The following is a 23,360-nucleotide window of genomic DNA, read 5'->3' on the forward strand; positions in this document are numbered from 1 at the left end:
GGTTCCTACGAAGGCTGTTCAAAAGACTCCTTACGAGTTATGGACAGGTAGAAAACCTTCTTTGTCATATATGCACATATGGGGATGTCCAGCAGAAGCTAAATTGTATAACCCACATATAAAAGCTTTTGATCCTAGGACAACTAGTGGTTTCTTCATTGGTTATCCAGAAAGATCGAAAGGCTTTAGGTTTTATTGTCCATCTCATACACCACAGATAGTGGAAACAGATAAAGCAAGATTTCTTGAAAATGGTTCTGTTGGGATAGATGCATCTCAAAATATTAATTTTGACGAAATGCAGGATTCAGGTTTCTCACCTGCTAAGGATAATGACCCGACTTTCTCTATCATTGTTCCTTCGAGTAATGTAAGAAAAAGTCCAGTCAATGAACATCAATCCCAACTAGATCTGGTTGTTGATGAGGATATACAACAACAACAGGATACAGAGGTTCATTTTGACCCACCTGTAGCACCTGTATGGAGGTCCACCAGAATTAGGAAATCTGCTATCCATCCGGACTATGTGGTGTATTTACAAGAGTCAAATGATTTCATAGACATTGATGAAGATCCCTTCACATTTGCAGAAGTCATTGAAAGTGAAAGATCAACACATTGGATTAATGCCACGAAAGAAGAGCTTGTCTCTATGGCAAAGAACCAAGTGTGGGATCTTGTACCTCGACCTGATGGAGTTAGACCTGTTGGTTGTAAATGGGTTTACAAAACCAAAACAGACTCTAAAGGTCATGTAGAGAGGTACAAGGCTAGGCTTGTTGCAAAAGGTTTCACACAGATAGAGGGCATTGATTATAATGAGACTTTTTCTCCTGTCTCAACTAAAGATTCATTAAGAATAATCATGGCCCTCGTAGCTCATTTTGATTTAGAGCTGCATCAGATGGATGTGAAAACTGCCTTCCTGAATGGGGATCTGGATGAGGAGGTATACATGCAACAACCTCCTGGTTTCAGTATAGATGACTCAAATAACTTAGTTTGCAAATTGAATAAGTCAATTTATGGACTTAAACAGGCCTCCCGCCAGTGGTATAAGAAGTTCAATAAGGTTATAATGAACTTTGGATTCACTGAAAACATTGTTGATCAGTGTATTTACATTAAGACTAGTGGGAGTAAGTTCATAATTTTGGTTTTATATGTTGACGATATTCTTCTTGCAACTGATGATTTGAGTCTTTTACATGAAACAAAAGATTTTCTTTCCTCTCATTTCGATATGAAAGACATGGGTGAGGCCACTTATGTCCTTGGAATTGAGATCCGTCGTAACAGAACTAAAGGTGTCCTTGGCCTATCTCAGAAATCCTATATCCTTAAGGTTCTTAAAAGATATGGGATGGAGAATTGTTCTCCTAGTTTGGCACCTATAGTGAAAGGGGATAAATTGAGCTTGAAGGACTGTCCTCAGGATGATATTGTGAAGGCTCAGATGGATGATGTCCCATATGCTTCAGCAGTTGGGAGTTTACAGTATGCACAGACCTGCACTCGACCTGATATAGCATTTGCTGTGGGAATGCTTGGTAGATATCAGTCAAATCCAGGCATTGCGCACTGGAAGGCAGCAAAAAAGGTCATGCGTTATTTACAAGGAATGAAAGACTATATGTTGACCTACAGGAAAGCTGACCACCTAGAGGTCGTTGGATACTCTGATGCGGACTTAGAGGGATGTATTGATAGTAGAAAATCCACTACTGGATACATTTTCCTTCTAGCGGGTGGTGCTGTCTCATGGAGAAGCGGAAAGCAGTCTACCACTGCTGCTCATACCATGGAGGCAGAATTTATTGCTCTATACGAGACTTTGTCACAGGCCATTTGGATAAGGAACTTCATTATGGGTCTTGGTATAGTGAACTCTATTGAGAGACCACTAAAGATCTTTTGTGATAATGAAGCAGCCGTGTCTTTTTCAAATAACAACAAGAGCTCAACATCGTGTCGACACATGGAGTTAAAATATTTTGTTGTTAAAGAAAGGACTGAGAATCATTTGGTATGTATTGATACAATTGGGACGAAGGAAATGACTGCGGATCCTCTTACTAAAGGGCTAGCACCGGGATTGTATTCCCAACATGTAAAGAGGATGGGTCTTTTTGATTCCTTCTGATGTATGACAATACATTATGTAATCACATTTGTGTTTATGTTTTGATTCTCTAAGGTTTTGAGTTATTGTTGATTTTGCATAAATGATCTCTCATATGGGTTAGAGAGAATAGCAGAATAATAATATTAAAGGACCAATAGAATAGGTGAGAGACCAACCTATTCATAAAAGGTAATTTCTTTACATGCCTAAGCACTGAAGGTGAATTGTAGTGTAGTACAAGGAAATATGACATTTCATAAAGGGGTGTTCATATCCTTGACTCATACGATTCATCCTTGTGATAAAGGGTGGCATGTGAACCCACATGAAGAATTAAATCGAGATAACAGTATACACCTCGATTTAGTACACTTTTGGTGTCAATGGGTCAAGTGAGAGAATGTTGGACATTATGGGTTACGGGTCCAACCCGCAATCTGACCCGGTTTGACACCATGTTAGTGGGTCACGTAAGTGACTGGATGATGGAGGTAGTGGGTGGGAGTTACATGAATGTGGAGAGACCACATTCACGTAACTGCCCAATTCTCCATTATAAATATGGGATTAGGGGCTATGAAGTTGATGAGAGTTCATAGCAATATCCTGCCCAAACTCACTTCTGCATTCAAGCTTAAGCAGAACAGGGTCCTGCTCACCGTCGATATAAGGCCTGGGTTCATTGTGGGCGTCAACCGGCTGAGGAGAACGCTGAATCACCTACACGATCAATGGCGAATTCAGGTACGCTCCCTGTCTTTTTGTTTTCACAGGGTTTCGCCCAACACTACTAACTTAGGCCACTCGTTTGTCAACCCATGTAAATGGGAGTCGACCACTTGTAAGCCTGTAACCTTGAGACTGACATAGAGTTGACCCTCTCTCATTGTGCAAAACCTAAAAGTCGACTCTAAGGAAGAAAGAGTTAACCTTCATTGGGTTGGAAACTCCTAGAGACAGAAAAAGTTGACCCTTTGTTTGAAAAGTTGACCCTTATGTGCTTTTGTTGACAGAAGAGTCGACCCTTGATGGTTCCTTTAAGCTTTTGCAATCAAATGAGTCGACTCTTGAGATTTAGAGAGTCGACCCTTCTGAACATATCAGACCCTTTGCATATAGAGAGTCAACCCCCTGTACACAGAGAGTTGATCCTCTTGTATGTGTTATAACTCTTTGCCACCAAAGCCAACTCCTGTGCATCTGAGGGTAGTTTCGTGATGTTTTTGGCTTAGGTAGTAGTCAAGCCCAAGATTCAAGTGAATCAACTCGAGAAAAAGTTAGAGGACTTTTTTACATTATGATCAAGCTTTATGAGGCACTGCTAAGTGCTCAGGGGTCTAAATGGGGCCCGATTCTTGTCAAGATGCATGAGTTAGCAAACTTGCATGTATGTCATGAGGTTTTATCAAATGTTGATTACGGTATGCATGCTTGACATTAAATTTATGCAATACTGCTACTTGTTTTAATGCTATGATTGTGCTATAAATATTATAAGTGTGAAGTAACATATGATGTACTATTATGTTATGGAAAACTGTCCATAATAAGCATGATATCATATGGTAATATCAGACATGCGAGGCATGCACGCACATACATGATTGCTCAAAATAAAGCATATGGCTCAATGGACTCAGTATGATGTTGTTGATAATTATAAAAGATTATATGGCATGTGTATTATTGTTCTTGTACTATAAGACATTAAGGCATGCTTGTACAACTGTTGCTCATAATGAGCTAGGGGTTTTTGACAATCCATGGAGTGCTAAAATGCAACAGGTTATGAAAAACCACATATACACTTGAAATCGAATTACGTCTTCATAGGCAAGATGCTTGATTGGTCTTGAAAAGGGTAGAACATATTATTTGGCTACTTAGAGATGTGGTAGATGGTACATACTTTGATGGACATTGTTGTTAACCTTTTTGCTCTACGAGTAGCAAAGAACCCAGTCTCTCGAGTCATCAAAGTTAGGAGACATGGCTACTAATAAAATATCGTAGGTGGTAGATTCCACTACTTCTACAAAAGGTTAGGTTGGATCCTTGTATGACCTATCTTTGGGAGTTGCCCTATGTAAAATTTTACTTTTGCAAGTCAAACTAACCTTTGAAAAAGATTTTAAAAATAACTCACCTTTATTTTAAAATACAAGAAAATTTTGAGGAATGAGATTCACCTGTCGGTACGAGGTTCAACCATTCCTGGCACCATAACTAAGGATAATTGAACCAAGGATCAATCATGTGCTTTGCTTTGTTCAACTTGTCTAAATCAATGTTCTATTCCTAGATGCACAAAGAATTAGGCATATGCTATAAACTTTGGAAAATACAGATTGAAAACATGATGTATGTTTCAAAGATTTGAAAATACTTGGAAAAAGAAAAAGAATGCTTTGAAAATCGTGAATCACATTGGGAAAATACTTTTGAAGAAAAGAAAAATTGATTTTTGAAGAAATCTTAATGTTTTGAGAAAATTGGTTTTGACAAAAATTCAAATAACTCTGAGAAAGTTGATTTCTCTAGACTTGAATTTTGAAATTGAAACTTTGGAGAATCATGAATTAAACTTAGAAAGATTGAAAATTTATTGAAAAACAAAGGGTTTTGAGAAAAACTCAGGTAACTTTGAGAAAATCGATTTTTCTGAGATAGGATTTTTTAATTGATCAAAAGAATGGGCGTGTGGTCCTGTAAAATCTTTTCATGATGCAATCTAACCTAGATGATGTATGAATGCAATTTGAGAAAATATTTTCAGAAGAATTTTGAGGAAAATCATTGATAAAAAAGATTTTTGTGCCTTATAGAATTTAGATGAAATAGATTCGCCACATATCCCTGACTATGGCCACAAATATGTATTGAATATAGTTCATTTGATTCTAAAAGGGAAAAATACTTAGAAAAGTTTTAAAAAATGTGCCATGATTTCTGAAAATAACCTAAGAGTGTAGGTTATTTGTGGCTTAAAAGAAGATAAATATGGATATTGTTCGTATTCTGACTATGGCCACAAATACGAACTCAATCAAGTTTATTAACTCCTTAGAAGCGAGTGTGTGTGCCATTCATGTAGACCATTGTGGATTTAAATATCATGAATCATCATTCATCACACAATTAACATTATTAAAAATAAACTATATGCAATACAACCCTAATCTAAGCAGAAAAGTAAATTTTTATTCTAAATTTATAATTTATATCAATAATAAATTTAAAAGAAGGAAAGAGAAATAAATAAAAATACAATCTTGGATGTCCCTGCAAAATTAGCAAACTTGTTAATAGATAGATGTCATCTTTTCAGGATTGATCTAACAATATCTGAAATTGAGGAGTTTATCTGGATATAAGCCTTTTTCATGCTTCCTTGAAATAAACATAATAAAGGATGATGTAGAATTGAATAAATAATAAAAATAAACAACTTTGAAATTCGAAATTTTGAGAAAAATAGCCAAAATACCCTTGAAAATTGGCCTTTATTGCAAAATAAGGTTTAAAATAGGGTTTTTTTTCAGAAAATATTTTTGTAAAATGCTTAATTCGGGGATCAAACACATTCAAAACAATGCAAAATCGGGTGGAGGGCAGCCTAATATAATTATAAACACGATCAAACCCTAAAAATATAATGTTTTTCATGAAAAATTTGGAATATCATAAGAAAAACAAATTTTGCTCGTGTTTCTTTTGAATTAGGACTACACGGACATCCTGTTTTCATGATTTAACTAAATAATACAACAAATAAATTTCAAAATTCATAAAATTTGACATGGACACTTATAATAACCCTAAAATTAAAATTAAATCTAAGAATAAAATTTTTGGGATTATTTTGATATAAAAATTAAATAAAAACATCAAAATATGCAGTTTTGTCAGCGAGCATGTACCTATCACAGTGTCAAACCCAAATCAACCATCAAACACTAATAAAAAACTTATAAAATTTTACATGGAGATACTAAATATCTGAACAAAAAATAATTCTTTTTACATATTGGAAAAAGCATCTACGGTTAGGGAGTTACGATTTCGGCAATATACGCTTGATTCTGGCTTATGCATAACGATGTGAAACAGAGAAATTCAGTTTTGGGTGTAGGAAAATATAGCAAACAGTCTTAAAAATTTCTAAAATTTTATAGAGACATATTAGAAATTCTTACAAAAACAACCCTTTTTACGGATCATCGATCGTACCTTTGGTTAGGGAGAAATTGTTCCGCCAAGTTGGATTTGATTCTAAATAACGATTGACAGTTGTAGAAATATAGATCCGATTATTAACTAAAATAACATTGCAATCTACCATAGAAATTTGTAAAATTTTTATATAATAAACTAAAGACTCAAACGAAAACAACTTTTTTTACGGATCATCAATCGGATCTTGTACAAAGAAGATATCACCTCGGAAAGATACTTTTGATTTTTCATAGCATTTTCCTGACTTAGAAAATAGGTTTTGACTTTGATTTTTGAACATAGGGTTACAGACCTTTAAAATTCCTGATTTTTTTATTGAAAACCATAAACACATGCATGATTTTACCATAAAAAATTCAAAATTTTTTAATGAATATACACTGGAAAAATAAATACATTAACAAATGGAGAGAATCATAAATATCCATTATAAAACCCTAGAATGAAATAACATGAATTATTTACGCTAAAAATATAAAAAAATATGTAAATAATGCAATGAATCATGATTTGATGTTTGAATAACTAAAATAAACATGAATATGATGAAATAAACAAAAAAAATTAGGGAAGCACGGTTAAAAATTTGATTTAGCCATTAAAAGAGGGATTCAACCTATCGAAAGGTTGAATCTCGATATTTTTTGGGCATTTAACATAATAAACATATTTCCAACAAAACTAACGGATCAAAAATATAAAAATAATCATGGATGATCAGTGGATCATCATCTTTAATGGTGGAGCATGGGGCTTGAACAAAAAAATGAAAAGAAACACATGTATAGGGGGACAACAATGGTGAAAATCATAAAAAAATAGAAAAAAGAGAAGAAGAGCTTACCTTGCTTGCACCAATGGAGGAAGAGGAAGTTTGAGAGAGAGGAGAGAGAGAGCCACGAATTTGAAAGAGAGAGAGAGGATGAGAGAGCATGCCTTGGTTGACCCCGATAGCCCCTATTCATACTTTTTTTCAACTCTTAATTAAAAAGTTTAGTTTTTTTGAAACTCTACTTAATTAATTAGGATAAATCAAATGGTGGTGGGGGTGGGAAGGGGGTTCTAAGGACTTCTAACCTAACTAAACTACTAATTAACCTAATTGAGTCGTAGTTAAACCCTAAAACCATCTCAAATGTGGCACCACCCCCTGTGGGTCCCATTTAGTTTTTCAAAAAATGATTTTAAAACTTGGAAATAAAGGAATTAAAAATAAGGTTTTCAAAAGGGTAGTTTGAAACAAAAGATAAAAATCAAAGTTCTAAATTAACTAGAGTCCTAAATGAATTGAAAATCTCTCAAATATGGTGCCAGTTGCTTGGGCCCGATATTTGAGTTTGAAAAGGTTTAAAATGATGGTTAAAGAGGGTTTTTAAAACAAGGTTAAAATCACTAGACAAAAATCAAAAGTTTAAACAAAGTCTTAGACTAACTAAAACTCTGGAACAGAGTACTAATCCGACTAAAACTCTAAAATTTTGGTTTCTTTTGAAAGATTTTGAAAGGTTTTCTTGAATACAGGTAAAAGTAGAAATGAAAGGTAGAGTCTTAATCCGACTGAAACTCCGAGATAGAGTCTTAGTCTAACTGAAATTCTAAGATTTTGGCCAAAATGAAAGAAATGCGCAAGGAGTAAGGCTACCTTTTATTTAAAACAAAAATAAAATTTTGAAAAGGGTTTAAAAAGTAAAAAGATAGAGTCCTAAATCAACTAAAACTCTAAAATAACTAAAATCTAAATGAAAGAAGTGATTCAAAAGCGACACCACCTAGATGGGTCCCATCCGAGAATTGAGATCAGTTAAAAATTGAGTTTAAAACAAATCCAGCCCACTCTCTAAGGAAAATGGCTTGAAATAAAGAAATACAAGATCATGGGGGTTGACAAATGACAAATATCGATCTAAAACCCATGTTTTTTAAATTAATTTCGAAAGAGGGTTTTAAAACTCGAATCTGGATTAAAGATTTTGAAAAAAAAGAGTGTTGCATCGCAAAAAATGACATGAAATGCAATAAAATGATATGAAATGGTATGAAATGGTATGAAATGATAGGAAATGATATCAAATGACATGAAATGATATACAAAATGCAAACCCGAGATAAGAGATTTGAAGTCCCGGACCCCTGGCAAAGACAAAGAATTGAACATTCATGTTCGAGGATGAAAATTGAGAACAGAATATCAGACCCGATATTGGATCCAATCCAACTGTGAATTGAGTCTCGGATATAACTAAAATTTTCAGGAAGAGAACTAATCCGAGCTCTGATTAGTGATTGTACCAACTGGGGGAATGATAAAATGAAGTTCTGGATAAGAATGATTTGAGAAATGATTTTGCCCCTGCGGGGCATGGAATGACACTGAAATGAGTTTTAAACTAGTCTCGACTGATTTTTACTGAATCCTAGGGTTTCTGAACTCAGGTGAACTAAAATGACACTGACTCAAACAAACTCCCTAACTAAATGATTGAGAAATGATACAATTCTCAAAGAAATGATGAGAAATACACACTGGAGTGAAATGAGCCACAAAAATATGCTGAGTTTGAGCTAGAATGAAGATCAGTAATACTAAGATGAACTAAATTTGAAGCACAAACATTAGCTCAACCAACTGGACTTAGCTCAATTTCAGCTGAAATGAGGTGAAATAGGCTAAAATGGGTTCCTAGACTGTGAAAAAATGGATTTGAACTGCAACTGAGCTACTTGAACTCTTGGTGAGCTCAAGTTAGACTCAGAGGGATAGGGTCAACTGGGATTAACTGACTCAAAGACCATTGGCTACAATTCGAGCTAGATTTGAGATCATTTCTGAGGAAATAAACTAATTTTAGCTGAAATGGTAAAAAATGAACATGATTTGTTCACCGTGAGCTCAGGTGAGCTAGAAACGACTGACATTCTAACTGTTCTGAAGTTAAAATGAGTTTGACTAGATCTAGTTGTCAGGGATCTAAGGTTTCCTAGGGGTAAAATGAGAATTTTACTGATAGAATGGGAGAAATGATACTTAAACTAGGACAAACTTAGAGTTAGACTCCTACACTGACCTACAGGGGTTGACATCTGTGAGAGGAGGAGTGTATGAGGATGAATGAAGAAAATTTGGGGTGTTTACAAATATGCCTACCCTAAGGCATGAATGAATGTTAAAAAAACTAAGTGTGTTGCCAAAAAGGGGCTTTAGCACTAATAAGCGCTAATTAACACACCGAAGGGTCCAACCATGCAAGACATGTAGTTTAATTTTAAATATTGTTTGGATGTATGTATGGTCATGCTATGATGATAATGATGACGATGATGTTAATGTTGTAATTATGCGGATGCATGAAAATTATGTTTTTTTTTTATTGCCTATGTACATGCATATGTGTTAGCCAAAGCATGAGAATGAAAATGTAATTGAATGCAATGCTTCAAAGAATGCATACATTGCCCAAAGAGTGGTCAAATCCTTATAATGGGTTCTATCATGATGTTTCATGTAAGCAATTAAAGCACTTAAGTGAAACATGTGACATTAAAGTAAGAGCTTGCAAAGAGAGGGCAAACGATACATCTGACTTTGTGGAACTCTGTTTAAGCACAAAAGGTTGCTCCTCTGCGCTCACGAAGATAGGGGAAACCTCTGCAATAGACTACAACATAGAGGGTAAGAAACTCATGAGTGAAAGTCTGATGTATCGGGTTGGTAGTGTTAGGAGTCTCTCTCGCTCTTGTCGTCCTGCACCTGGTACTAGTAAAAGGTGCCCAACCAGGCCAAAGTCACCCATGTATGTAAAACACTGCCTGAGTCGTGGCTTTGAACTAGTTTTTTGCCTGTGTTATACCAATAGGGTTAATAAGTAATAACTTAAGATGTATGTGCATTAGTTAGGCATTGCATGTATCATTTAAGAAAGAACACCTAATTAAAGATAAAAATTAGTGCATGCATTCAATGACTTTTGCATATGGTAAGTTCATGCATATTAACTGCTCATGCATTTTATATGCTTTGAATGAATGAATTGGTGCACACTTGTTTAATTAAACAAATTGAATACCAATGTCAGATGTACAAGTATTTCAGTTAATTTTAATTTTTATATACAAAAAATCTGATGAAATTCCTACTTCGTGTTTTGCTTTACAAGTTTAGTATATTTCACTCTACTGAGACAAGTTATGTTTGACCCTATATGGTTTAATGTTTTTCAGAAAGTGAGTAGACACTTGTATGCGAAGGCGGGAGGTTGTGACGGGGACAGAGCCTACCTTTCCTTTGCCTTCACAAGAATTTTGAACTCTGATTTGATTTTTAATTAAATTCAATTCAAGGATAATTGTAATTAATTATGGATATTGTGGGTATTTGATTTTATTTTATTCATAGGTAATTATTTGTTAAATTTTAAATTCCACAATTGCATGATTGCAAGTGTTTGCATTGGTACAATTAATAAGAGAGTTAATTAAAAATTTAAATAAAATTAATAAAAAATTAAAATAAAATTATTTTTTTTGGAGCTTACTAAGAAAGTAAGCATAAAAAGTTGCTTTTTGTCCCAAATTCACAGGACCAGTAATTAAGAAAACTACTATGATTTATCTGCGGTGTGGTAGGTAAGACTCATGAGAAAAATCTGATATATCAAGATTACAGGAGTTGGAAACTCTCTCTAAAAACATATATTTCTTCTCCAGAGTGTGCACAGTTGGGGTGTCAAGCAGGTTAATAAAACACAGTTGTTTGAAAATACAAACATGGGTCATACCTATATACTGGGAGAATCTGTGTTATACCCATAGATAGATTTTGGCAAGTGAAACAAGATTGTGGATTGCATATAGACAGAACATGGCATGCATTATTTAAGCAAGAAAATAGTAATTAAAGATAATAACTTATTTATGAATGAAGGACTTGCATCACTGGAATGGTAAGTTCATGCATATTGTATATGCTCATGTTTTTTGTAAATATTCATGCATGTGCATAATGTATTATATTGTTTCAAATCTTAGCATGAATGAATGCACATTAAGTTGACTTGCTATATTATTGTTAGCATAATTTTATATTTATTGTCTACTAAGATATGTGTTACTTGACTGATATACAAGATTATTTTGAATATATTCTGGTATCGTGCATTTATTGCAAGTAAGTTATTTTCTACCAGGCTTTCACGAGTCTGACCCATTTTATGGGGTTTCAGGTAGATTATGATGTGCGATTGCAGAGTGGATGCTCAAGGCTTGGGCGGCCTCGAGTACTAGTCTTTTTCTTTCTCGAGAATAGTTTTGGAAAAATAATTATTGTTATCAAAGTACTCTGATATGTATTTTAAATTATTGAAACTAAATTAAATCTTAGTGTTTATATTTTAATTCAGATATGATAATTGATTATACTGTAACCCACCTAGAATGTTTAACAAAAAAAAAGTTTTTTCACTGTTTTAAAAAAGAAAAAAAAAGTTTTCTTTGAAATTTTAGGGTTAAAATTTTGGGACGTTACACCTCCCCAGTTAGCATCAATATAAGTAATTAAATCTAAAGATAAGGAAGCAAACAAAAAAGTCCTCAAAAGATAAAAGTTTTGTTATATTTAATAATATGCAAAACTGCTCTCATAAGAACACTGGTAAGAGCATGTTGAAACTGGCTCATTGTATGAGCTGTATGTGCAATGTTAGATCTCGTAATTGACAGATATGACAGTGCCCCGATAAATTGTTTGTATGGTGTTGGATTTTCAAGTGGTTTTCTATGATCAATCTTCATTTTAACATTTACAACTTCAGGAGTGTAACCTTCTTGCCATCTGAGATATCAAACCTGACATCAATATCAAGAGTAAATTTAGATTGAGTCGACAAATAACCTCTAGAAGAATATGCAACTTCTATACCAAGAAAATATTTTAAAAACCTCAATCAATCATTTCAAAATATATTTTGAGAAACCCTTTAATGTGTTTAACTCCTTGTTTATCACTTTCTTTTATGAACATGTCATCCACATAGAGGAGAAAGATAATAATAATTGTATCAGAAATCTTAATAAAAAAAGATGTATCAATCAGACAAGATTGAAATTCAACATAAAGTATAATGTGACTAAACCCTTTAGTGCTTGTTTAAGGTTGTACATGGTCTTATCTAAACCATGATTTTTTTTTCAAATGATACACTATATATATATATATTATTTCCATCATCAAAACTTGCTAGACTAGTACTTTCACCTCTGCTAGTCCCACCAATAAAATTTCAAGACATGTACGTTAGGGCATTTGTGACTGTTAGAACTATACAAGGTTGTTTTTGCTTAGGGTTTTCATGTTGTTTAATACATAATGTAGGTCCATATTCATTTCATAGCTAAGCCCTCTTATGTTGCTTATCATATACATGATGTTGATTACATGATACCTAAGTGCATAATTACTACACATCGATAGCCATATCAGGCCAATAGACAACATGTATTTCCTATTAAAAAAATGATGTTTTTTCACACGTCTTCTTCTTGTGCTATGGAGTTTCAAACTTGGGTTGTCTCCTCGTTTGGCATTGCGCTCCACCACATTGCTATTATGTTACTTGTTGCTCTTTGTTTGTCTTTTATCTCTTTTAAGCATATATTGCGTCTTAGTGAACCTCTTTTCGAAAGCTACTTCAAATTTTCACAATATCTGACCTACAACCCTTACGATATTCTGATATTTTATATTTGAAATAATTCTTTCTCTCGTATTTATTTTATTGAAAATACCCAAATTTTTTGGATTTTACATCCTTTCCCCTTAAAAAGAATTTTGTTCCCAAAATTCGTTACAAGTTAGGTACAAACAAATTAGGGTATTTCTCTTGCATTGCTTCTTCGGGCTCCTAGGTACATTCTTCAAGCCAATGATGTTGGCATCGGACTTTAACTAGCGAAATGGTCTTGTTTTGCATCACTCGTTCACGATGATCTACAATTTTGACTGGTCGCTCTTCCACAGTTAAGTCTTCCTGCACTCGAATATCCTCAAAACGAATCACATGTGAGGGATCTGGTATGTATTTCTGCATCATTGATATATGAAAAACATTGTGAATTATTGCGAATTAAGAAGGTAACTCCACTCGGTATGCAATCTCACTGATTCGCTCTGATATGCTGAACGATCCCATATATCTAGGACTAAGCTTTCCCTTTTTGTTGAATCAGAAGACACTCTTGGTTGGTGATACTTTCATAAATACCAAATCTCCCACTTCAAATGAGAGATCTCTGCATCATTGATCCGCGTAACTTTTTTGTCGACCTTGAGCGATGCACAGTCTATTCTGAATCTTTTGGATCTGTTCAGTATAATGTTGGAATATTATTGGAGACTTGACCGTCCTTTCACCAACCTCATTCTAGTGTACCGGTGATCTGTAGGGTCTTCCATACAATGCCTCAAATGGGACCATTCTGATGCTTGCATGGTAGTTGTTGTTATAAGCGAATTCGGCTAATACCACGTGAGTGTCCCACTCACCCTTTCAGTCTAACATACAAGCTCACAACATGTCTTCTAACGTTTGTATGGTTCTTTTTGATTGTCCATCGGTTTGGGGGTGGAAGGCTGTGCTAAATTTCAATTTAGTACCAAACGCAGACTGAAGTTATGTCACACAAATTGAATTATGTGCTAGATATGTCGTAAGGTGCTTGACTTGCCAATAAGTTAATATTGAACACCAGAGACCTGGAGGTACGATGCAACTAATGGAAATTCCTCAGTGGAAGTGGGAGAATATTACCATAGACTTCATAATGGGATTGCCCCAAACACGGAGAAACCATGATGCCATTTGGGTTATAGTCGACAGACTTACCAAATCAGCACATATCCTGCCAATGAAGAAGGGACAGTCGTTGGAGAGCTTGACAAAGTTGTATATCCAAGAGATAGTAAGGCTACATGGTGTACCGATTTCAATCATCTCGGACAGAGATCCTCGATTCACCTCTCGACTGTGGAGACAACTTCAGTTTGTGTTGGGTACTAAATTGAAATTTAATACGACTTTTCACTCCCAGACCGATAGACAATCAGAAAGGATCATACAAACATTAGAAGACATGTTGCGAGCTTGCATGTTAGACTGGAAGGGTGAATGGGACAATCATGTGGTATTAGCCAAATTCGCTTATAACAACAACTACCACGCAAGCATCGAGATAGCCCCATTTGAGGCATTGTATGGAAGACCCTACAGATCACTGGTACACTGGAATGAGGTTGGTGAAAAGACGATCGAGTCTCCAATAATACTCCAACATTATACTGAACAGATCCAAAAGATTCAGAATAGACTGTACACCGCTCAAAGTCGACAAAAAAGTTACGCAAATCAACGATGCAGGGATCTCTTATTTGAAGTGGGAAATTTGGTATTTGTGAAAGTATCACCAACCAAGAATGTTTTCCGATTTGGCAAAAAGGGAAAGCTTAGTCCTAGATATGTGGGACCATTCAGCATATCAGAGCGAATCGGTGAGACTGCTTACCGAGTGGAGTTACCTTCTCAATTCGTAAATATTCATAATGTTTTTTATATATCAATGCTGCAGAAATACATACCAAATCCCTCACACGTGATTCGTTTCGAGGATATTCGAGTGCAGGAAGACTTAACTGTGGAAGAGCGATCAGTCAAAATTATAGATCGTCGTGAACGAGTGATGCAAAATAAGACCATTCCACTAGTTAAAGTCTGATGGCAACATCATGGGCTTAAAGAATGTACCTAGGAGCCCAAAGAAGCAATGTAAGAGAAATACCCTGATTTGTTTGTACCTAACTTGTAACGAATTTTGGGGACAGAATTCTTTTTAGGGGGAAAGGATGTAAAATCTTCAAAATTTGGGTATTTTCAACAAAATAAATACGAGAGAAAGAATGATTTCAAATATGCAATATTGGAATATCGTAAGGGTTGTAGGTCAGATATTGTGAAAAATTGAAGTAGCTTTCGAAAAGAGGTTCACTAAGATGCTATATACATTTAAAAGAGATAAATGGCAAACAAAGAGCAACAAGTAACAGAATAGCAATGTGGTGGAGCGCAATGCCAAACGAGGAGACAACCCAAGTTTAAAACTCTATAGCACAAGAAGATGATGTGTGAAAAAATGTTAGTTTTTTTGAAAATTCTGCCAAACCGTTAATAAAGGTAAAATACACCAACATTGCAAGAATATGCTATGGAATGAAAGATAGTGCACTGGTGGGGTTTGTTGCCCCTTAGAGAGGAGGACTCAGGTTCAAATCCCCATGTGCGCAAGATTCTTTTTACCAAGAAAAAAATTTAATTCGTTTTGGTTCAAAAAATTTTGTAACTCTTCATTTAAAGATGGCTTGAATAGGAAAGCACGATTTTGAGACAAAGGAGGCTGGGCAATTTTCCAAAAGGGGAAACCCAACCAAGGCCATTGAAGGAGGGGAAACATATTTTTTTTTGGGAGCCTTGAATGGGGATGACGGTTTCAAGAAAGGAAAAAACGGAAAGGTGAGGGAGGTTTACAAAAATTGTTTTTTTTTGGATCCACCTTCCTCCCTCTTTCACGTTTTCTCTATTCCAGCCATTGTCACCATTGTTTCTCTCTCTACTTCTCGTTGACTTCTGGGAAGAACTAGCAAGGGGTGGTGCGGAGCAAGGGGAAACACTCTCAAGTCTGGGTTTCGTATCTTCAATGAAGTAGGGGTACCGTACCGTCTCTCTATACCAGTGTGTAGTATCATGGAAAATCTGTATAAGTTAGATCTTTAAAGGATCTAACAATATGCTATCACGTTATGACTGTTCTAGTTTTTTCACATCTAATGGTGTTCGTAGTAATCTCTAGAAAAAAATAAAGACTTGTTGGATGTCTAGAAGATCATCAAGGCATTATTACCATATTTTGCATGCATAATAGTAAGTAACATCGATCTGCAATTTTGTTCTATAGCTAATTTAGCAGTAGGGTAAAAATAGTAATTAAAAAACAATAAGATATCATGAATCATGTTGTTATATTGTAGTGAACTTATCATAATCCTGAAATGTATTCGTCACCAAAAATGATGTGAACTTTCATTTGATTTTCTGCATCTAGAGACAGTCATACAATAGAATCTAGATATAAACTGCTGAGTGTGGATCGATTTGCAATACCCTTAAAAATTTTAGGTGGTGGACATGCAGGAAGGTGCAGGTCTGAGCACACAGCAGACTGCACACATTCATTTATAAAACTGTACACTATTGTAAGATTCATTATTCAAGAAGATAGAAAATAAGTAGCTTCACACTTTCGACTGTGTGCAACTCGGACTGGATGATGTCAAACTTATAGCATTCATCGAGGGAGTACAGTCTCAGACCAAAAAGGGTTATTCACATAGATGCTATAGGTAGAATACCTGATTAAACCAACATTCATTTACACATGCCATTCCACACCACCGAATTTATGGATCATGTTAACAAAACAAAACATAGCTTGCATGCATATGAGCACACACTGCCTCCTTCAAAAAAAAATGCGACATACATTAAATGGTGGAATTAGGAATGGGTTGAGGTTCAGGATCTAGTTTACCTTTTTTGTTGTGGTATTGTGCACAGACCGGACTATGATGGTCGGTCTGATCTAGTCGAGGGTCGATAGACCTGGATCGAGGGTTGGGCTGAGAACCCTGCATTCAGCCTGTTGGTGTTGCTGATGTACAATAGTCTGGAACCCCTCAGATGCCAGCACGCTGGTACATTCTGTGGAAAGCCAACGACCTTGGTGCACCGAAGGTCACTTTGCGCTCTACTGTGCCTGTTCAACTGGTGGGCTGCAGCGACTTCAACCATGACACGTCACACCTGTCGACGGGTTACTGCAGGACCAGAATAATATCCTAGCAGCAGGATCCAGATAGCTTGGGCTGGAGTATGGGCAGGGTAGCAGTCACTGCTACCTTGTTACGATGGGTCCGGATAGTGGTTGACATTTAGCAAATAAAAAAAAAATATATATATATATATATATATATATATATATATATATATATATATATATATATAATAAAGAGGCAATTAGCAATGCTCGTCTCCTTGTGCTAACTACTGATAGGTTTAAAACTCAATGGTATGCAGAATATCAGGAGAGGTCTTTGAATCTGGCCTGAAAAGAAAACATATATCTACTTATAAATATGAGGGTAACTAGTTATTCATAATCATGGTTAAGCGAGAGGTCCCGCAGGACCATCAAACTGCTACTTGGAGCACAAGCGACGCTGTCGTTACGTATTGTCATGAAAAATAAGGGGTGTTATGATTTACACCAGGAAAATAATGAAATTAAGACATTAAACACATAAATCTGGGTATACCAGAAATTTGTATATGTTACCATTTCTATTGGGATTCTGGGTATACCTGAAAAGGTATATGTTACTGGAAATTCCTAGGGTTTTAGGTACACCCATAAGGCGATGTATGTTACCGGACCCAGTTTCTACCTTGGAGAGGGTAGATGGTACAATCTCCGCGTGACATTTTAGTTTCATTAGAGTGAGGCGTCTCATCGGGTCCTCAGTCCACGTAGAAGGGGGTCAGGACTACCAATGCATCCTAAGTGGTAGGTCCATGTCTTCTGCAGAAGTATTAGGGTGCATCCAAATTCTCAGTTGCCAATGTGGGGTTCTCTCTCGGCCGTGAACCGCCCCCTTTAAAAATCCGTACGACTAGTCACACGGGTAATAAATTGAAAGGCCATAATATACCCCCGTGTGGTCTTGGACCGCTACGATAATGAATGCCTATGCATACCCACAGGGTAAGTAACAAATGAAATCTAAAAGAAAATTTGACCTCGTTTGTTGAAAAACAATTATTTACTTAATTACAAGGTCACATAAATGATTACTCCCCTTTGTCATCATTTATTGTGTAATTTCTTGTTTAATCGAATCATACCATCACACTTACACATATACACATGATATTAAACACTTGTATATGGAAACGTACTCTCTACTCAGGCAAGGTTTTCGTCTCATTCCTATATGGTTTATCTTTTTCAGGTGAGAACTACATGGAAGCATTCGAGTGAAGACCGTCTCGATCGATGGCATCATAATACTGCTTTCTGTTTATGACCTGAGAACTGATTGGGTTATAGTCCCAATATGAGATGATTATGTATTAAGCTCTGTCATTTGGAATAATATTCAAGTTCCTATACCCTGCCACTTTGTTTAACTAGAAATAGGATTATGCTTATATATATATATATATTGTACATTTACTAGTTAAAAAATTGGGGCGTTACATATTATTTCCATCATCAAAACTTGCTAGACTAGTACTTTCACCCCCTGCTAGTCCCACTAATTTCCAGCCGATTGCCAGCTGAAAATTGCCAGACCAAGGAAGGTATGGTGAGGTTTATGTTGTGGAGGGGGGAAGATGGGTGGTGAAAAGTTGGGGAATACCCTCCCTCCCAATAAACCTGGTTGAAAATAGAGAGGAGAGGGTTTTTTTCAAAATTAGTTCTTCAGACCAGGTTTAGCAAAACCTAGTAGCCACCAAACAATGTTTTGGATGCAAAGTTGGTACCTAAAACCAAGTTTTGGGTATCATCCAAACAAAACCTACATTTTGATGTTAAAAGCAGTAATACTCATAGTTTAGAGCAGTTCTAGAGAAGATGAAGGAATCACCTCTTGTTTATAACTAATTGCCCTCAAGATAATACCAATGGTTTGCACAATAGTACTAGGACACTCATCCGGAGTTTACTATCTAAGGTTCCCATTAAGTGACCTCCATTCGTAGTCAGGTTCTTACGGCTCTGCAACACTGAATTAGCATTTGCATTGTAATTCACTAATGCCATTTCCCAAATTATCCCACATTAAAGGCAACTTGCTGCATATCTGTGAATAATGAAATATGGATTTGGGAGGATAAATGGGATATCAAGACCAAGCTGATGTGTAAAGTGGAAATTGGCACAAAAGTTGGGTGTCAAATGCTCAGGTTCATACGTGAGCATTTTAGACTACCAGCAGGCCTAGTTTTGTCAGATTTCCATGTAGTCATGTCCTTTCCTTGTGTAATCCAAACATTTGACAATGACATAACATCCTACTTCGCAAAATAGACTTGGATGCTTGAAAAAGTAATCAATTACAGCTATTGAATCTATTTTCCAAAAGGTAAAAAGAGAGGCTCCCTATTGCCTAGGCATACACCAAAGCTTGCAGCCTATTTTCCGCAAAATTCCCATTTAACCATCATTTTGGTTTTTTGGAATTGGGATCAAACCAACCCTAGTAGTCATTCAAGCAATGCTATTTGCCCTGGTTGTGATAATGCACAGACAGAAAGTTACAAGTTAGTAGAGCTCACATAATACCAGAAAACCATACATGTTTTGACCATTTTCTTTTTTCACTAGTATGATATGTGGGCTTACAAAGAGACGTTGGATTTGTGTGAGAGACTACATTAAGTCCTTTCATGGAATTTAGCACTACTTAGCTTTATGCCTCCAACACCAAGAAATTGCAGACTTGACTTTGCCAAGTCCATCTTTAGAGGGACTAGCTCAGAGCCTTGCAAACAGCATACTGGGGAACTTGACGCCCTTGGCCATTGGGTTGGTCCAAGAAAACTGTGGCAGATGGAAGCCCATGAATAGGACATCTACATGCTGCACCATGGTAGAATCTGTCCTATGCTCCAAGGTTGGTGTTGGAGTTGTTTTGTGTCCTCTGCACTGCTCTGCTTTGAGCACGTTATATTCATTCATTACTAATTTCGCAAGAAAAAACACTTTCTAGCTGATTCAAATTCTTACTATCTAGAGCACACTTCCGATTAACTTAGTACACATGGTTGAATTATTGCACCCATATGATTTAGACTAAACCCCTAATTACAAGAGAGAGAAAACTGTAGAATTTCATAATGTTACAGCTTCCTTATGTAAATCTATGAAGGCCAAGTTAAGACGACAAGAATAATAAGCTTGTAAGGTGAGAGAAAAGTTGTTCAGCAAAAGGGTTGTGGAGGACTAACCCTCACTGTCACTTTTGCCATCCATAGATGTGTACATGGAAGAAATGCTTGTGGGTCTCAAGTCTTCAAGCTTTCTGATCACCTCATCCATGCCAGGCCTAACAGAAGGTAAGGGAGCACAGCAGCCCATAGCCAACTGTAAAAACTCTAGTAAGACATCTTCTTCCTCCATACCCAGAACCAATTCATCAAAGATGCACATACTTTTCTCTTCCAAGACTGCCCTTTTCACCATGGTTGGCAGGTCTACAAAACCATCAGAATCTGACTCACATTTTCCTGCTGGCCTGCCCATAAGCATCTCAAGCAGCAGGATTCCAAAGCTATAGACATCATACTTTCTGCCATTGATGATCTTCTTTAGCTTAGTTGCTTCAGGTGCACAGTAGCCATCTGCTGCTGCTGAACTCAGCATCATGGTCATGGCTGAGGGGTTCATCAACTCACACAGACCATGGTCCATCAGTTTTGGAACATAAAAATCATCAACCATCACATTCTTCGACTTGAGATTACCATGAAAGACATTGACGACATTTTCACCAAAGTCAGAATGAAGAAAAGCAAGGCCATGAGCTATCCTTACTGCAATCTCATACCTTCTAGGCCAACTCAATTGGTTTTGCATCCTAGAGCAGTGAAGCATCTCAGATAGGTTCTTACCTTCCACATAGTCATAAACCAAGAGCTTCTCTCCTCTTTCTCCTTGGTAACAGCCTCTAATTGACACTAGATTCTCATGGTGAAGATGACCCAGAAGCCTAATTGCAGAAAAGAACGCTGGTTGAGGCTTTCTTACCATGTTCTCTTGAAGTAGCCTTAGGGCCATAGCCCCTCCACCACCTGAAACAGTGGCTTTGTAGAGAGTTCCGTACTGTGTCTTGCCTATAACTACACCAGAAGCATTAAGGAGGTCATCAACTGTTAGATTCTCTCCACCATGAAACAGGATTAGCTGACCCTCCTCAGTTTCTTCCTCTTGCACTTCTCTCTGCTTCCTCTTCTCTGAACTGTAGAGACAGATGGAAAGGGAAACTGCAAATGCCAGAAATGCTACCAGGCTTATGACCATGACCACCACAATTCCAGCTCCCACCCTGTGTTTCCTCCATTGCCTACCTATTTCTTTGCAAGAACTCTGCCTACAGAGAAATGGGTTACCATCAAAGCTGAAGTCTTGAGCAAAATTTGGGACCCATCCACTGAAATTATTGAAAGACAGGTCAAGAAAAGTCAGGTTCAGTGAGGCAAGGCTCTCTGGTATAGGCCCAGAAAATGAGTTGTTGTGAAGGTCGAGATAATGGAGGCCTGTAAAACTGGAAATGAATGCAGGCACTGGACCTTGGAGATGGTTGGAACTCAAGTCCAACCTTTGTAGGTTTGAACAGGAGGTGTTAGGAAGAGCAGGGGATGGAATGGAACCAGAAAAGGTGTTTTCACTGAGGTCCAACTCGATAAGATTATCACAGAGATTCCACATTGAAGATGGAAGGTTTCCACTAAGATTGTTCTGGCTAAGTGACAGAAACCTGAGGTTGAGGCTGTTTCCTATCTCAAGAGGGACTCCCCCACTGAGAGAATTGGCATTTAGGTAAAGCTTTTCAAGGAAATTCAAACTACCCAACTCTTTTGGGAGTCTCCCTGTTAACCCAGATGCTGAAAGTTGGATGCTGTGAACATAGATAGGTTCAGAAGAGGAGTGTCTCACTGGAGATGAGTGGCAATCAAGAATGGTGCCATTCTGATTCAGCCATTGAACTCCCCTCCATTTGCAGAAGGGAGAAGAGCGATTCCATGTGGAAAGCAGAAGGTTTTCTTCACCTGCACTGATTCCCTCTAGAGACTCTTTTATCAAAAACAGCAATTGTGGGTCACTGGCAAATTGAGCAGAAACATGAGAGAGAAAGAACAATAGGAGGAAGAAGACATAAGGAGCCATGGGTAGATGGATGAATGAGTGGATGGATGGATGGTGGGGATGAAGAAGATGATTTGGGTAGATATGGTGACGACAGGAGCAGGAGACCTATGGGCTCCTAGAGCATAGGAAGGTAACCTCGTCTATCAACTGAGGATTTGAGGTTCTCATTTGAGCTCTTCGGCAGTAGGAAACGTAAAAAGGAAATGGGAATTGATTGAGAAGACAGGCTTCCGTTGTTTGTTTCTTGTGAAACAGTGCTGCCCCCATTAAAATTCTCACAGCTATCTCTGGGTTTTGCACAGCCAAAATCAAGGGGCTGGTCATATTCTCTCCATCTTGAATCTTCCCCCTCTTTTGTTTGTTTACTCAAGTCATTTATTTCACTCTGTGGAGTTAAAACTTAAAAGAGTAATGTTTCTAAACACAGCATTTGATAGAGTGTTGGGTGATGGCCATAATATCTTTGTGCTTAACATTTCTTGAAATTGTTATATGTCAAGAAAGTAGGGGCAGCTAGTGTTGTCTCTTTTGAGTGTGTTTTTCTTCTTTGAGGAAACTATGAATTTAATAAAGTGTTACCATGCAAAACCAATCGTGCATTCTAATAACATTCACAATAATATTTAAAACAGAATTTTGTGCCTCAAAATGGTTTTTTTCAATTAATGTTTTGATTTTTTTATCATTTATTAAAAAAAAATTATTTAATTTAAAAACATAATATCCAATCTACCCTTTCTTTAAAACTCATCACCCTTTCCTAAACCTCTCGTCCTCCTCACTCACCGGCTGCCCACCATTACTGGAAAGCCACCGAAAAATTCCTATAACTAAATCTGCCTTTGGTATCAAGCAGTCTCCCTATCTCTATGTCCCTGGGCAGGGTATTTGGTTTTGGTTTTAGGGTTTTGCTGAACATTTTGTATTGGTTATTTTCAGCTTGACAATTTTGTTGCTTTGTTTTATG

The 23,360-nt window shown here is 36.6% G+C and overlaps 1 pseudogene; it reads right to left on the reverse strand.

Moving 5' to 3' along the window:
* Positions 1–20,467: 20,467 nt before the first annotated feature.
* Positions 20,468–22,411, reverse strand: LOC149837332 (putative kinase-like protein TMKL1 pseudogene; annotated as a pseudogene).
* Between the last annotated feature and the right edge of the window lie 949 nt (positions 22,412–23,360).

The sequence above is a fragment of the Nuphar pumila genome, chromosome 5, assembly GCF_984573655.1.
Source record: "Nuphar pumila chromosome 5, dmNupPumi1.hap1.1, whole genome shotgun sequence".
In the NCBI taxonomy this organism is placed as follows: Eukaryota; Viridiplantae; Streptophyta; class Magnoliopsida; order Nymphaeales; family Nymphaeaceae; genus Nuphar; species Nuphar pumila.